Source organism: Callithrix jacchus, chromosome 10 (genome assembly GCF_049354715.1).
Source record: "Callithrix jacchus isolate 240 chromosome 10, calJac240_pri, whole genome shotgun sequence".
Classification (NCBI taxonomy): Eukaryota; Metazoa; Chordata; class Mammalia; order Primates; family Cebidae; genus Callithrix; species Callithrix jacchus.
In genome coordinates this window covers 31,814,929-31,831,936 of record NC_133511.1, presented here as the reverse complement: position 1 = coordinate 31,831,936, position 17,008 = coordinate 31,814,929, and the positions used below count along the sequence as shown (strand labels likewise).

General features: G+C 37.2%; 1 protein-coding gene and 1 long non-coding RNA gene across 19 annotated transcripts in view; both read right to left on the bottom strand.

The window, feature by feature from the left end:
- The window catches only part of LOC144578069 (uncharacterized), a 28,564-nt gene extending 23,357 nt beyond the window's left edge, over positions 1-5,207 (bottom strand). Inside the window, exon 1 of the long non-coding RNA XR_013523143.1 lies at positions 4,990-5,207. This is a non-coding gene — a long non-coding RNA (uncharacterized LOC144578069). The remainder of the gene's footprint in view (positions 1-4,989) is intronic.
- The window catches only part of NTM (neurotrimin), a 974,035-nt gene that overhangs the window by 315,558 nt on the left and 641,469 nt on the right, over positions 1-17,008 (bottom strand). The window lies entirely within an intron of this gene.

The window sequence follows — 17,008 nt, the reverse complement described above, 5'->3', positions numbered from 1 at the left end:
CTTCAGATCTTCACTAAAATATTATCTTAAAGAGGCCTTCCATGACCCTCTATCTCTAGTTCCATTTAAGCCCCTGGCCTTGATTTATTTTTCTCCATAGCATGCCATAGTACAGACGACACATGATGCATCTATTTACTTTCTAACCTATAGGCCAGAACGCTGCTTTCATGCATAAAGTCTGGTGAGTAATTAACTAATAGGCTCCATTCTCCCTATCCTACAGCACAATGTTTTGGTTTGGATTTCCAAATTGTTGTGTGTATATCACAAAGTGATAAGTGGGATAATTTTAGGAGATAAGTGGACTAGCCTTGACACAAATAAGATGGCAATTAATATATTTAATTTTATTTTAGGTGGCGTAGGTGAGGTAGGGGCTTTGAGGAGTGTTTGGGGAGAGGGGCAATTAAGGTAGGCATTAGGAAGTCAGACACGCAGTGTGTTTAGGTGCAGATGACCAGTTACCTGCTCCGCATTATGACAGAGTCACTCTGTGAGTGATGTTTTCAATAATGACCTAAGTAACAAAATAAGACAAATGATATTCTCCATGTATTGCTCAATAAGACAGAACAATAATATATTTCAGAAAAAGAACTCTATCAAAAAGGATTGCAATGCTTTAAGATCTATTTAAAGGATGATAGCTTAGTTATATGACAAATTCATTCATGTGGAACACTGCTGATGTCTCATAAATAGGCCTGCCCTATGTAAACATGAGGACTGGTAATGAAGGTCCTGATCATTCTCTCCTCATGAATAACAGGCAGAAATGACTTTATACCCATTCCTTTTCTTTGACCACCTCCTCTACTCCCTCGCTTATATCCTTTTCTTATTTTTCCTTCAAAAAAGTCCATTAATAAGAACAAATAGTAGTAATTATATGCTGATGTTTACTCTATTTCCCACTTTTTCACAAGTAAAGGCCCATATGATTATTTTTTGCCTAAAGGACTATGTGGACTGAATTTGTTAAGGGATAATTACTGGAGCAAACACCTTCCAGCTTCCAGTCCCACATCTAATCAGCCTGGAGCCATCCTGCTTTTCACATGAAAAGGAAAAAGCTGACCACACCGAAAATCAGCAACTCTTCTCAGATTCCTTAGAAAGGTCGCAGAGCAAACCACCGCCCCTAAATTTGAAAAGACAGATATAGGTGGATCCAGAGAATCACAACTTATAAAAGCAGAAGCCCAGTAGCAAAACAAAATAAAAATAAAAAAACCACAACCAATCAAACAAAAAACCCTCTATGGGAACCAGTATCAGTATAGAAAAACTAAAATGAAACTGAAGAGTTGCTGGAGGTTCAGTGTGCACAAGTCTGAGGGGTAAAATGCGAGAGCTCTGGACTTTGGGACACTCCACACTTCAGGACGTTTTGCCTCCAAGATCCCTAGGAGGTTCTCATAGTAAGGATCAAAGAAAAATCCCTTTATGCGTCCAGCAGGGGGAGAGCAAAGGCAGCCATTTTGAAATGTGACACATGCATCCTGTTCTTATGGAGGCCTGCCCTCAACAGAAATTATATTACCAGAGCCTAATGATCCGAGGAAGAGAAAATACCCAACTGCAGCCCCTTCTACACTTTCTGTCTCACCTGAGGTGGGGGAAGAAAAGCAACCCTGAGACACACTTGTGAAGCTCACAGCGTAGGGTCACAGGCTCAGTAAAATGCTGAGGCCTGCTCATAGCACTATAGAACATTTCCCTCCCCCCACACCCGTGGCCACATCCATAGGAGTACCACATCACACAAGAGGGGAATCCAAAGGAACAAATTCTGTATCTCAGATGATATTTGAAAATACATTTCTAGGGACAACAGGAAAATTGAAAACAAGAACACCAGAGGAAACTTTAACCTCTGACACTTATCGTTATAACAAGCAATAAGTATAGTTTAACCCCTAGCCAGAAACATAAAACATTAAATGAAAAATCTATTTACTCCAATTTCTTTTACCCCAATATATCATGTCTGGCTTTAAAGAAAAAAGTACCACCAGCATACTATAAGACCAAAAAAAAAAACAGCTGGAAGAAAGAGAGTAAGTGTAAAAACATACTCAGATATGGCAGATATGTTGGAATTGTCAGATTGAGGATTTAAAGTAATTATGATTAATATGTGAAGGGTTCTAATGGAAAAAGCCGACAACATGCAAGGTCAAATTGGCAATGGTAGCAGAAGATGAAAACTGTGAAAAAAAATCAAAAGAAGATGGTAGGAATAAAAAAAATGAAGAAATGAAATTTGGATCAATAGATTAGCTATAGCCAAGAGAAAAACCAGTGAACCTGATGAAATACCAATAGAAGCTTCTAAAATTGAAATATGGAGAGAAAAAAGACTGAAAAAAAAGGAACAGAATATCTAATTACAAAAGGAATTGTAATATACGTATAATGGGATTACTAGAAGTAGATGAGAAAGAAGCAGAAAAGAATGTTTGAAGCAACGATGACTGAGAATTTCCAAAATTAATGATAGAAACCAAACAACAGATTCAGGATGTTCAGAGAACACTAATCAAAATACTGAAAAAACTATACCTAGGCATATCTTATTCAAGCGGCAGAAAATCAAGACAGGGAAACTTGAGAAACTGAGGGTGGGCAAGAGGACTTACCAATATAGAAGCAAGGATCAAAATTACATTGGACTTCTCTTCAGAAACCATGCATACAAGAAGAGTGTGCAGTGAAATATTTAAAGTATTAAAACCAAAGAACCACTAATCTAGCATTTTGGATCCAGCAAAATTATTCTTCAAAATGAAAGAGAAATAAAGACTTTCTCAGACAATCAGGAAATGAGGGAATTTGTTGCCAGGATACTTGCCTTGCAACAAATGCTAAAAGACATTTTTCAGAGAAAAGGTAAATTATGTAGTTCAAACATTTTTATCTACATATATTGATCATTATTTTGTTTTCCCATTTTTATTTATCAGGGATTTCTCTATCAATCAGAGATTCAGATTGGTATAAGACAATCAGCACAAATTCATCAGTTGTTGTAGTTTCGGCCCAAAGCAAAGAAATGTGAAATTTCATATATCATGTGGGGCCACAAAAGGGGAAAAGGAAGAGGATCATCAGGCATCAGGACTTTTGACATGGTGATAACAGCTGAACCATCAGGCATCTATGGAATGGACAGTCAGTAAACTCTGTTTTTTGTTTATTTTTCCAAAGCCTTGCATTAAATTGGGATAATTCTCAGGATGAGTTTCTTTTGTTAAGTTTCATTCCCAATTTGCTATGAATAATTCAAGAAGCAGTAGTGTGGACAAGGTCTAAAAAATACAAATGTCCACATCTTAAGACCAGGAAATGGGTGTCAGAAGGACAGAAGAAATATGAACATAGAAACAATGGTCTTGTAACTGCTAACTGCATCCTAAAGTCATCTATCTGCTCTGTTTATTTCTAGCCTGCCGTGTTCAAACCAGACCCACAATGCTCAATAGCATTCCCGTTTCGCGAAGTGAAAGGAGAGAAACAATTGCCTTTCCCCAACAATTCTCCTCCAATCAAAACCAAAGCTAAAACTGAACAAACAAAACCACAGCAAAAATAATTGTCTTGTTCTCAACACCATTTGCTGCTGATAATATCTGTGAATTGTCAACATTGGAAACTAGTAACACTTACCAACACACACTAGAATTTTCTTCAGCACATTTAGCACCATATGAAAGCAGATGACAAAACTATTGTAGATAAAAAAACCAGTAGAAGGAAAAAAATATACCTCTGATGAAAATACAAGAAAAACAGATGACTTCTACATTCTAGGCATTTCTGTAACCTAAAGATGGGCTTCTGACAGTGACCTAGCAGCCAGGGATGTCTCATATAAGTGGACCCCAGGACAGTTTGCATATGTGACTATTTGTACTCCTGATGAGTGACACTTTTCTGAAAGATGGAGAGCAAGGGACATTTAACAGCTGCTTAGCAAGACTTCCTGATCATGTGGAGCAAGATGTTAACCCAGAGAACACGCTAAGCTGTTACTGCAAGGGAAATACACTAGCAGTAGGAATATTATCAGTATTAGCAATAATTATAATAATTATGAGCATAAACATAGCACTTTTGTATCTGCAAAATGCACCACATTCATCATAATGATTAGCATTTGTACAGTACTTTGTATTTCCCAAACAGTCTGTGCTCATTAATTAGATAATGCTGGCAACATCTGTGGGCAAGTGTTACTACTCCCGTTTTACAGACACATGACACAGAGAAATTAATTGGCTTACTCAGAGCCATGTGATGAGTCAGTGACAGAATCAGGATTCCATGTCCAAATTCCAAAATCTCTATTTTGTTTGTACTTTATGCAAAGCTGAGAGGTTGCTTCCAATTAAAAGGGAAGGAAAGTGCTTAGGACATGAAAATCAATTGCTCCCATGGCCTTTGAGTGATTAGTAAGTGCCATTGGAGCCATATGAAATCTATTTTCATGGAGAACTTTGGGGTAAAAGCTATTCCTCAATAATCATTCTAGGGCAATGCTTCTCACCTTCAGCTCAGGCCACACCCTCAGGCCACCTCAGTCTGCATCTGTGGCTGTGGACCCAGCTATGAGAACATTCTAAAGCTCCCCAGGCAAATCCACTGGGTAGTCGCAGTGGAGTGAGAACTGCTGTCAGTGAGGCACAGACAGTGGCTCTCAACTTGAAGGAGCATCAGAGGGTTTACTGAAGTGGATTCCTTGACTCAACCCCAGGAATTTCTCATACAATGAGTCAGAAATGGGGCCTGAGTATGTGCATTTCTAACTAGTTGCCAAGTGATTGATGTTCATTGCCAAGTCCCAGGACCACACTTAGAAGCACTGGTCTAAGGTGTTTTAGATGCAGACAGAAGAATTACAAAATTGCTTCCAAAGATCCCTTCAATCCCAGGCATTAAGACTTCAATAATCGGGAAGTCTGTTAAAATGTAGAAGATGCTTACCAGCTGCCCCAGAAAACCCTGGGCACACAGGATGACAGATCTCTTTCTCCAGTTTCCCTTATAGTGAGCCCTACAGCATGTGAATGACTACACAACGATGGAAGTTGGAGAGAAAGGCAGTCCTAGGCCTGGCCATGAAACATTCTGCTCCATCTTCCCTGCTACTCCACCACTCAGCCTTCCAGCCTCCCTCTCTCCCCTCTGTGGCTGAATCCAATGACTTCAAGGTTCTGATGCCACACAATGGAAGGAATTCTAACTCAGGAGTCTCCAGTCAGTGGAGAGATATTCTGTGGGTCTGCGCAACCTACTCCAGGTAATAAAGAGACTAAGAATTCACTTTATTGCATTAAGCCACTAGGATCGAGGGGCGTATTTGTTTCCACAGCATAGTGTTGTCCATCCTGATAACCCTGACACTCTGTGCATGGCCGGCGTGTGCTCCTAACGTCTGTAGAGATCAACTAAATCAGACAAACAAATGGTAAGAGGACTAAGGCTAATATGAAAGCAAAGTGATGGCCACATGCTCAGAGGTCAAGAACATGACAGCTTCAGGGAAAGCCTAGAATATACCTATCCCAGCATAAGTGCAGCCAGACTGTATCTGCACATTTGAGGTGTCCATTTATCCCTCTCTTTCGAGAGGAAGCAGTCCCACGTTTGCCCTATATGACTGAACCTCCTTATCTGTGTGTTACAAATGCATAGATTCAACCAACTGGGGATCAAATTATTCAAATATTTTAAAAAGTAGTAATACTCCAAAACAATAAAGATTTACATAGCATTTGTATTGTGTTAGGCATTATAAGTAATCTATAGTTGACTAAAGTTATACAGGAGGATACACATAGATTTCCTACAAATACTTTCCGATTTTAGGTAAGGGGTTTGAACACCTGCAGATTTTAATAGTAGAGGGAAATCCTGGGACCAGTGCCCCTCAGATGGTGAGGGCCAAGACAACTGCACAAGCCTTTCAAGTCTGTGGGTCAGGAACACAGTGGCAGACTCTGACCAAAGGAACAGGCTAACAGTGATAGCACAGTCCAGATGTCTTTGGGAAAATCCATGGAGCAAAGAGTTTAAGAAACACAAAAACAAACATAGGGTACTTCCTTCCCTCTCTGTGGGAAGCTTATTACGTTAAAAAAAAAACTCCACAGAAAAATACCTTCCTCCCATACCCCAATTCCAATGCTTGTAATAATGCTGTTCACTTCAAAAAGAACCCTAAATAGGCCTAAGAGACAGAGGGGTGCTTGTGGTGAGGAGTCTGGAAATGCAAAGACAGCTTGACACTGGAGGGGGAGCAAACGCCAAAACAACCAGGAAAGCAAGCCACTCTGGCTGACCACCCTAGCCCCGCCAGCCCTGCAGCCAGGGGCAACACCTTTGCCAGGGTTTCTGGCCTTCTCACAGGCCCAGCTGTGACCAGAAGTCTCAATTTCACAGCTGTTCAGTTTCAAATTGTACTTGTGCTTCCCAGCTGTAGTGCATTATTACTTGTGTTTGTTTGCCATCAGCTTTAATTAAGAGAGGTTTAATTTTCCAACATTATTTTGGCTCCTCTCTGCCCCAGCACCCACATGGAGAGCTACTGTTGTTTTCTCCCCAGGCTCCACAACCGCATGTGCCCAGTAACAATGGAGATAATGTCCCACAGTCTCCCACAGTCCCCATGAGATGTGACATGCAGAGGCGGCAGCACGTGACTAGGGTCTGTGGTTAATGTGTCTTCCCCACACTGCGGAGCCTTCTAATCACAGTAAAATTTTCCCTCTGCAAACCCAGGTCCTTCTTGTATTCTCTATAGTATTTTTTAAAAAAATAACAACTTCCCACAAGCTTCACATGGAGCCAGCCTGAGGAACTCAAACTTGATTCCAATCTGATTATCCAACATGGCCCTATCAGCTGAGACAGCAACATTTATCACATTAATAGGAAGGATAGAAGAAAACTGGGATCCCATCCAACAGGAGCATTTTTATCACATGTTGCACACTGTCTTACAAATCCAATTATCACCAGCTGAAGGTCTTAACAGCCTCTGAATTGCACCTTTCAAATCTTAAAGGACCACTATGCACATTTTCTTAGATTCCTCCTGCTGTACTTGATTCCGTGCAGTTACAGGTATCCAGTCCGCATGACAACTTCAGGGATAAAGCCGTCTATGGAATGTTTGCCCTGAGTTTAACCAGGGAATTCAAGAGAAGCGTGGATTAGGAACTGTCATTTGACTTTATTCTACTCAACAAACATGAACTTGTAATTTACTTCATAGTCAGAGGTAGGATCTAGGAGCCTAAGTGTTAGAGGGCTCTTAGCTAAGCTCAAGGCAACTCGCCAAGAGGGGGCAGCGTCCTTTGCAGGGCCACATTAGACTAAGAGTATACTTACTAATTTAGAGAGCTGTGATGACCAAAATCACGTGGACTCTGAAGTAACATCACCCAAAGCTACAAATATAAATGTCTGAGAACAGTGCTAAATAAAGACCAGTGACTTCTGTTATGGCAAAGAAGATTGGCAAATATTCTGTTCAAGAAAATAGAGCATAAAGTCGAGCAAAATTGACAAAATCAACCATTCCAGTGGAGTGGTAATTGAACGAAATCTTAACAACAATCAGAAGCATATGTTCTTGTAAAACTTCTGAACTTTGGGTAACAACTGTGCGGCTCTGGGGTATTCTGACTCCAGCCCCAGCTCAGTCATGGACGTTCCTCCAGGGTAGGGTAATACCTGGGGACCAACGGCATCTCTGCCCTGGTTCAGGGACTCACTTGCTTTGAATGGTGAGTGACGCCCACAGCCAGTGGCACTGTTGGTAGAAGTGACTCTCTCAAAGGCTAGAGGGGAGGGCCAATGACTGCTCCAGGTTTTGCTCAGGGTTAGACAAGCATAAAGCTGCGTGCACACACAGCACAGCCTGGACAGGGCTCAAGTCAGGCCTATACTCTTAGTTGACAATAAAGCTGAAACAATAGCAGAAAGGACATGACAGGACTCAGAAGGAAGCAAATACCAGAAGACATTGGAAATGGTCTACACTTTGAAGGTGCTTCCCTACCCATAAACAAATCTATCAGAAGAGGACGAACTGGCTCAAGATGTTTGAGCACAACTTCCATTTAATCCTCGGATGTCAACTCAATCGAGGGGCAACCTATGGGAAGAGAGACTTAAAAATTAAAACAACATATAAAATTTTTTTTAAAATTTTAAAACAACAAAAAATCCCTGAGACATTAGTGACTGTGCCATGCACAGCAAAGAAGACAGATTCCACAAATTGGCCTAACCAGTTTACTAAACAAGGAAAGACATAAACAGAAAGAAATGGCAAAATACATCCTTTGGGGGAAAGGTGAGGCTAGGAATATTTGCTAAAATGTACACTTAAAAATTATGAGATATGCAAAGAAACAGGAAATTGTTACCCATACAAAACTAAGTTGGCAATAGAAGTTTTCTGATTGTCCCTAGATGTTGAATTTGCCAATCAAAATTTCAAAACCATTCTTATAAACATATTTAAAGAACAAAAGAAAACTGTGTTTTTAAAATTAAAGGAATATATGAAAACAAAAAATTCTGTAGATATTCTCAACAAAGAAAACAAAAGTACAAAGAGAACCAAATGCAAATTGTGGAGACAAAAAGTACAATGAGAAAATTAAAATCTCACTGGCGAACCCAACGGCAGATTCAAGATGACAGAAGAATCCATGAACTTAGATTGATATAAATTACCCAACTGAAAAAAGAGGGGAAAAAAGATAGACGAAAAATAAACAGAGCCTCAGAGCGCCAGCATATACGATAGCGGGAATCTCACAAGGAGAGCAAAGAGGAAGCAAAAAATACACTCAATGAATAACAGTGAAAACTTCCCAAATTTGATTAAAAACACTAAACTAGATATTTAAAAAATTCTATAGATCTAATGTAGGATAACTACAAAAAGAGCCACACCTTGACACATAATCATCCAACTTTTGAAACAAAAAAAAAAAAAGAAAAAAAAACAACCATATAAGAAAAACTGATAGTCGTACCAAAAAAAAATTATAGAGGAACAGTGATAAGATTAAGATGGCTGAACTCACATCTGAAATAATGAAGGTTAAGGCAATGGAATGACGTATTCAAGTACCAAAAGGAATATAAAATACCATTAACCAAAAATGTTATTTTCAGAAAAACCTTTTATTTTCAAATATGATGAATAAATTCAGACATTTTCAATGTTTTACCAGAATTTAGTTAGTATCAGTCTAAAGTATATTGCAATAAGTTAAAAAGTGTAGCATAATCATTAGAGTTACCACTAAATATTAACTCAAATATATAGACAAAATGTTAATAGAATAATTAAAATGGTACACTATAATATTTATTTAATACAAAATAAGGCAATGAAGAAGACATAGAGCAACTTAAAAACAGATGTCACACAGAAATAAAATAGCAAAATGTCAAATGTAAATCCAATAATAAAAATATGTACCAGTAAATATGAATAATACAAATACCACAATAAAAAGGCAGAGATTGGTGTTATTCACAATAATATAGACATATAATCAACCCAGGTGCCCATTAATGGTGGATTGGATAAAGATAATGTGGCCATAAAAAAGGAAGGCAATCATATCCTTTGCAGCAACATAGATACAGCTGGAAGCCATTGTCCTAAGTGAACTAACAGATAAGCAGAAAGTCAAATACTTCCTATTCTCACTTATAAGCAAGAATTAAACACTGGGTACATATGGGCATAAAGATGGGAATAATAGATATGGGGGAATACAAGGTGGGTAGGTGTGCAGAATTGAAGAACAACCTATCAGTTACTATGCTCAATATGTGGGTGAAAGATTCAATCATATTCCAAAACTCGGCATCATACAAGATTCCTTTGTAACAAACCTGCACATGTATCCCCTGAAAAAAATAATAGAAACAAAAATTAAATTAAAAACACGAAAGGCAAAGATTGTGAGATTAAATCAAAAAAGTAAGATCCAGTTTATTATAATATATATCATATTTATTATATATATAATTTAACATAATCTATATCTATATATAGATATTATATCTAAAATCTAAAGCATTTAATAATCTCAGGTTTCTACACCTTAGATTCAAAGATACAAAGAGGTTAAAAGTAACAAGATGAAAATATATACCACACAAACAGTAACCATAAGAAACAAGACATGCAAACTGGAAAGAAAAAGATTTTAATACCAGAAACATATAGACTTTAAAACTGCTATTTCAAAGACAAGCTGGGATATTTCAGGATGATAAAAGAGTTCGTATATCAGGAGGATATATGAATATCCTTATATAATACTTATATAGGTATGCACACCTAAAAGCACAATCTCAAAATATAGCCAGGAAACCTGACAAAATTGAAAGGAAAAAATAAACTACTCATCATTTAAAATTGGAGATTTCAATACCCCACTCTCTAGAAATAACAGAACTAGAAGTCTTGAGCAGCACTATCAACCAACTTAACATAGTTGATTTATCTAAAATGCTCCAATAAACACCTGTAGTATCATGTTTGTTTCAAATACATGTAGAACATTCTCTGGGACTCAACATAAAATAGGACAAAACAGTGCCAATACATTGAAAAGAACTGAAATAATGAAAATTGTGTTCCCAATAATGACAGGATTAAATTTTACAAATAAAAACTAGAAATAAATATGGGAGCTACCCAGATATTTGAAATCTAAACAGCACACATAAATAACGCATGGGTCAAGGAAGAAATCACACGCAATACAAATATTTTGAGCTGGATAGAAACAAAAAACACAACATATTCAAAATTTATGGAATGCAGTTAAATCAGTGCTTACAGTACATTACATCTGTAAACATCTATGTTAAAAAGACAAAAAATCTCAACCAATAACCTAAACTTAAATCTAAACAACTGAAGTAGAAAACTAAATTCAAATCAAACAGAATAAGTGATATAATAATTATAAGAGAAAGAAACAATGAAAAAAAAGCAAAATACTTAGAGAACTCCAATAAAACAAGAAGTTCTCTGACAAAACTGACAAATTTTTAGTTGGACTAACCAAGAAAAAGAGAGAAGAAAAATATTATCAAGGTTGAATAAAGAATGGAAACATGCCCTTATGGACCTTAACATTTCCAGACTCTGAACAGATTAGAAGACCATACTATTAACAACCTTATGCCAACAAATTAGGTAATTTATATGAAATGTGAAAATTCCTAGAAAGACACACATTACCAAAAATGACTCAAGAAGAAGTAGAAAATCTGAATAAAACTAAATCAAGCATTTAAATTAGTAATGAAAAATGTTCAGCAAAGAAAAGCCAGGTTTCTATGACTTCACAAGTGAATTCTACCAAATATTTAAAAATAAAACATGTCAATACTTCACAAACTCTTCCAAAATATAGAGAAAGGTGTAAAATTTCTCAACTTATTTCATGAGTCCAATGTCATCCAATATTAAAACCAAAAAACATAAGGAATAAAAATATAGATTACTATATCTCATAAACATAGATGCCAAACTCTTTAATAAAATATCAGTAAGCTGAATCCAACAATATTTAAGCAAGGTCATATACCCACACTAACTGGGAGTTATTGTAAAAATGATAGCTTGATTCAGTATCTGAAAATCAATTAATGAAATATACCATATAAGAAATTTTTTAAAGCCACATGGTCATCTCAGTAGATAAAGGAAAACATTTTTAAAAATTTAGCACCCATTTATGATTTAAAATGAACAACAAAAATTTCTCAACCAGCAGTATTAGACTAAATCCTACAAAAGGTATCTAAGAAAAATCCACAGCTAACCACACACAGCAATGATGAAAGACTAAATATTTTTTCCCAAGATCAGGGAAGAGGTAAAAATGTCTAATTTTGACACTTCTATTTAACACTGTATTAGAGGTTCTACCCATCCAACATGGCAGAAAAAGAAGAAAGAGAGAGAGATGGAGGTAGTGAAGGAGGGAGGGAGAAAGGACAGGATGAAGGGAGAGAGACAGGAAATCAGAGAGGGAAGAAAAGAGACAGAGTGGGGAGAGGAAGAAGGAAGAAAAAGGATTGAAAACAAAAAAGAAATATAATTGTCCTTATTCTCAGGTGATACAACCTGGATATGAAAAATTGTAAAGAGTGCACAAAAAACATTTAGAACTAGTAAACAATTCAGCAAGGTTTCAAGAATGAGCATTGGCATACACAAGCCAATTGTATTTCTTTATACTGACAATAAACCAGCCAAACATGAAATGAAGATAATTCCATTCACAAGTGCATCAAGAAAAATTAAACAGTAATAAATGCCTACACTGAAAACTACATAATAGTGTGTAGTGAAATTAAAACAGATCTAAATAAAGGGAAAGGCATTCCATGTTCATGGATTTAAAGACTCAATATATCAAGATGGCAATTCCCTCCAAATTGATCTATAAACTAAATGCAATCCCTATTAAAATCTCAGCAGGCTGATACAAATTGACAGTCTGTTTCTAAACTATATATAGATATGCAAAAGATATAGAAAAAACGAAAACAATTTTGAAAAAGAAGATCAAAGTTGTAGTACTGACACTATCCAATTTCAAACTAACTATAAAATCATAGTAATCAAGAATGTGTGGTATTGATGGAAGGATAGAAATTTAGATCAGTAACATAAAATTGAGATTCCAAAATTAAATCCAATTCACAGGAGCAAATGAAGAGTCATAAATCCCATGTATGGTCAAATGAATTTTGTCAAAATTGCTAAGACAACTCACTGAGGAAAAAGACCATTTTCAACACCTGGATCTACAAACACTGAACATTCGTGTAAATAAAAATGAACATAAACCCTTTCCTCATATCAAACACAAAAAATAACCCAAAATGCATAGCAGATATACATGTATGAACTAACATTGTGATATTTCTAGGAGAAAATATAGAAGAAAAATCTTCATGACTTTGTGTAAAATTCTTAGATATGACAGTTTTAAAAATCTATAAAAGAAAAAATTAATAAACTGGACTTCACCAAAATCAAAATTTTGTGATTAAAAATTCCAATAAAAAAATGAAAAGAAAAGCCAGAGACCAGGAAAATATATTTGCAAATCATACAGATAATAAAGAATTTGTCTCCAGAATATATATAAAAATTCTTACAACATGACAAGATAAACAACTCAATTAAGATATCATCAAAATATTTGAATAGGTACCTCACACAAGAAGATACATAAATGGTAATAAGCATGTGAATAGATTCTCAAAGTCATTAATCATTAACAGAATGCAAATTAAAACCACAAGAAGATACTATTATACACCCACTAGAATTGTTACAATAAAAAATAAAGACAAAAACAAGTGTTGGTAAGGATGTAGAGAAGACAGAAAACTCATAAATTGTTGGTGAAAATGTAAAATGTTACAACCACTTTGGAAAAACAGTTGGCAGTTTCTATCAAAGTTAAAATAAAGTTAACATATGACCCAGCAATTCCACTCCTAGGGATCTCCATAATATAAATGAAAACATATGTTCACATAAAGACATGTAGGTGAATGTTCATAGCAGCATTATTCATAATAGCCCAAATCTGGAAACTATTTAAATGTCTAGCAACTAGTGAATTAATAAACAAAATGTGTCCTACTTTTATAATAGAATATTATTACACAATAAGAATAAACTTCAAAAACATGAAAGAAGCCAGACACAAAAACTACATATTGCACAATTCCATTTATGTAAGTGTCCAGGAAAGGATGATCGATACAGAAATTATATCAGTGGTTGCCTAAAGCTGGGGTTACAATCGGAGATTAACTACACGCAGGAACAAGGGACCTTTCTGGGGTGATGGAAATGTTCCCAAACTGGGTTGTGGTGGTGCTGACACAACTCTATACATTCACTTTACAAAAATCACTGATGGTTCAACATACAATATCAACACATGCAATATATCATATCAACAAAACGAAGACCAAAAATCATGTGATCATCTCAATAGATGCAGAAAAAGCATCTGATAAAATTCAATACCCCTGCATGGGGGAAAAAACACCTCTCAACAACAGGCAGAGAAGAAACATACCTCAACATAATAAAGACCATATACGACAAACCCACATCAGCATTATACTGAATAAGAAAAGCTGACAGCCTTTCCTCTCAGAACTGGAAGAAGACAAAGATACCCACTTTCACTACACCTATTCAATGTAGTGCTGGGAGTCCTAGCCAGAGCAATCAAGCAAGAGAAAGAAATAAAACGCATGTAAATTGGAAAGGAGGAAGTCAAATGGTCCCTCTTTGCAAATGACATAATCTTGTATTTAGAAAACCTAGATTCCACCAAAAAAACTCTTGGATCTGATTTTTTAAAATTCAGTAAAGTTGCAGAATACAAAATCAACATACGAAAGTCAGTAGCATTTCTACACACCAAGAAGGCACTAGCTGAGAATGAAATCAAGAAAATAATCTCACTTATGATAGCTGCAAAAAATAAAATAAAATAAAGTAAATTTGACCTTGGAGGTAAAAGACGTCTACAAGGAATACTACAAAACACTGAAAAAAAAAAATTAAAGAAGGCACAAACAAATGGAAATGTATCCCATGCCTATGAGTTGGATGAATTAAAACTGTTAAAACAGGCCGGGCGCGGTGGCTCAAGCCTGTAATCCCAGCACTTTGGGAGGCCGAGGCGGGTGGATCACGAGGTCAAGAGATCGAGACCATCCTGGTCAACATGGTGAAACCCTGTCTCTACTAAAAATACAAAAAATTAGCTGGGCATGGTGGCGCGTGCCTGTAATCCCAGCTACTCGGGAGGCTGAGGCAGGAGAATTGCCTGAACCCAGGAGGTGGAGGTTGCGGTGAGCCGAGATTGTGCCATTGCACTCCAGCCTGGGTGACAAGAGCGAAACTCCATCTCAAAAAAAAAAAAAACTGTTAAAACAACCATACTACCCAAAGCAATCCACAGATTCAATGCAACACCTGTGAAAACTCCAGTGACACTTTTCACAGAAATAGAAAAAAAAAAAATCCTAAAATTTGTATGGAACTAAAGAAGACCCTGAAAAGCCAAAGCAATTCTGAGCAAAAAGAATAAAGCAGAGGCATTACACTACTGGATTCAAAATATATTAAAAGGCTATAGTAACCAAAAGAGCACGATATTGGGATAAAATCAGACACATAATCCAACAGAGCATTATGCAGATCCCAGAAATATTTATATTTATAGCCAACCAATTTTTGACAAAGGCGCCATGAACACACATTGGAGAAAGACCACCTTCTTCAATAAATGGTGCTGAAAAAACTAGATATTCATATGCAGAAGAATGAAACTAGACCCCATCTCTCATCGTATCAAAAAACCAACCCAAAATGGATTAAAGACTTAAATGTAAGAACTAAAACTATAAAACTACTAGAAGAAAACACGGGAGAAACACTCCAGGACATTGGTCTAGACAAGGTTGGCTGATAGGTGTAGAAATAAGTTCTAACAGGGCCGGGTGCGGTGGCTCACACCTGAAATCCCAGCACTTTGGGAGGCCGAGGCGGGTGGATCACGAGGTCAAGAGATTGAGACCATCCTGGTCAACATGGTGAAACCCTGTCTCTACTAAAAATACAAAAAAATTAGCTGGGCATTGTGGCGCGCACCTGTAATCCCAGCTACTCGGGAGGCTGAGGCAGGAGAATTGCCTGAACCCAGGAGGCGGAGGTTGAGCCGAGATCGCACCATTGCACTCCAGCCTGGGTAACAAGAATGAAACTCCGTCTCAAAAAAAATAAGTTCTAACATTCGATAGCAGAGTACAGTAGATATAGTTAACAACAATGTACTGTGTATTTCAAAACGACTAGAAGTGATCACTTGAAATGTTCTCAACACATAAAAATGATAAATACCCAAGTGATGGATATCCTAAATACTTGCTCACCTCACATTCTATGCATGTCGCAAAATATCACATGTACCCCATAGCCATGGACAAATACTATGTATCAACAAAAACCACAAAAGTCATTGAATTGTACACTTAAAGTGGATAAATTTTATGGTACATAAATTATGCCTAAACAAATGAAATAGTGAGCTGAACTCTTCATCAGATCTACCTTGAGTCAGAACCATTCAGGACTCTGCCATTCTTCTCTCAGCAGGGGAGACGGCACTGTCCCTGTTCAAGGCTGCTCTTACCACCACTTTTCTAGACCCTATCTACTCCCCAGGCTCCTTGCTTCTCCCAGGTTCTCCACTAGCTACCTCTTTTAACTGCTACATTTCTTTAAAGAATGGTTTATGATAGACATTGCCACTTTCCCACTGCTTACTCCACCACCCGCCCCAGTCAGGCTTCGTTTCCACTGGGACGATAAGCTGCCAGCATCAGTGACCCTCTAAGTGCCAACAGCTAATGGCTTCTTTTCAGTTCTTAAAAATCTTTTCTTTTAGGTTTCCTGACACCAGTCTCTTCAAGTGGTTCTCTGACTTCTTTGGATATCACTTCTCAAAACAACTTCTTAGATAAACTTCTCTGAACCTTACCTTTAATCCTCATGGTACCTGTTAGGGTTACAGCAAGGCAAGCCCAAAGACCCCTTCCCTGTTCTCCCCTGCTAAGCCAAGCTCATAACAAAAACAGCCTCGAGCCTTGTAAACAGGGCACCTGGGTTTTAGGATGTGTCATACCCAGCTCTTGAACCCAGGATGCTGACCGAATTAAGCAGAATATCAGCCCCTTAGAATCAAGGTGCGGTTTTTCTTTATCTTTTTTTTAAAGTAAAATAAATATTTACTTAAGGTGCATACTATATCTGGCATTTCTCCCCATGTTACCCCTCCCCACCATCCCCTCCCTTCCCATCCCCTACTGTCTCTCCCCTATCCCCACCAACTGCCCCCAGTGT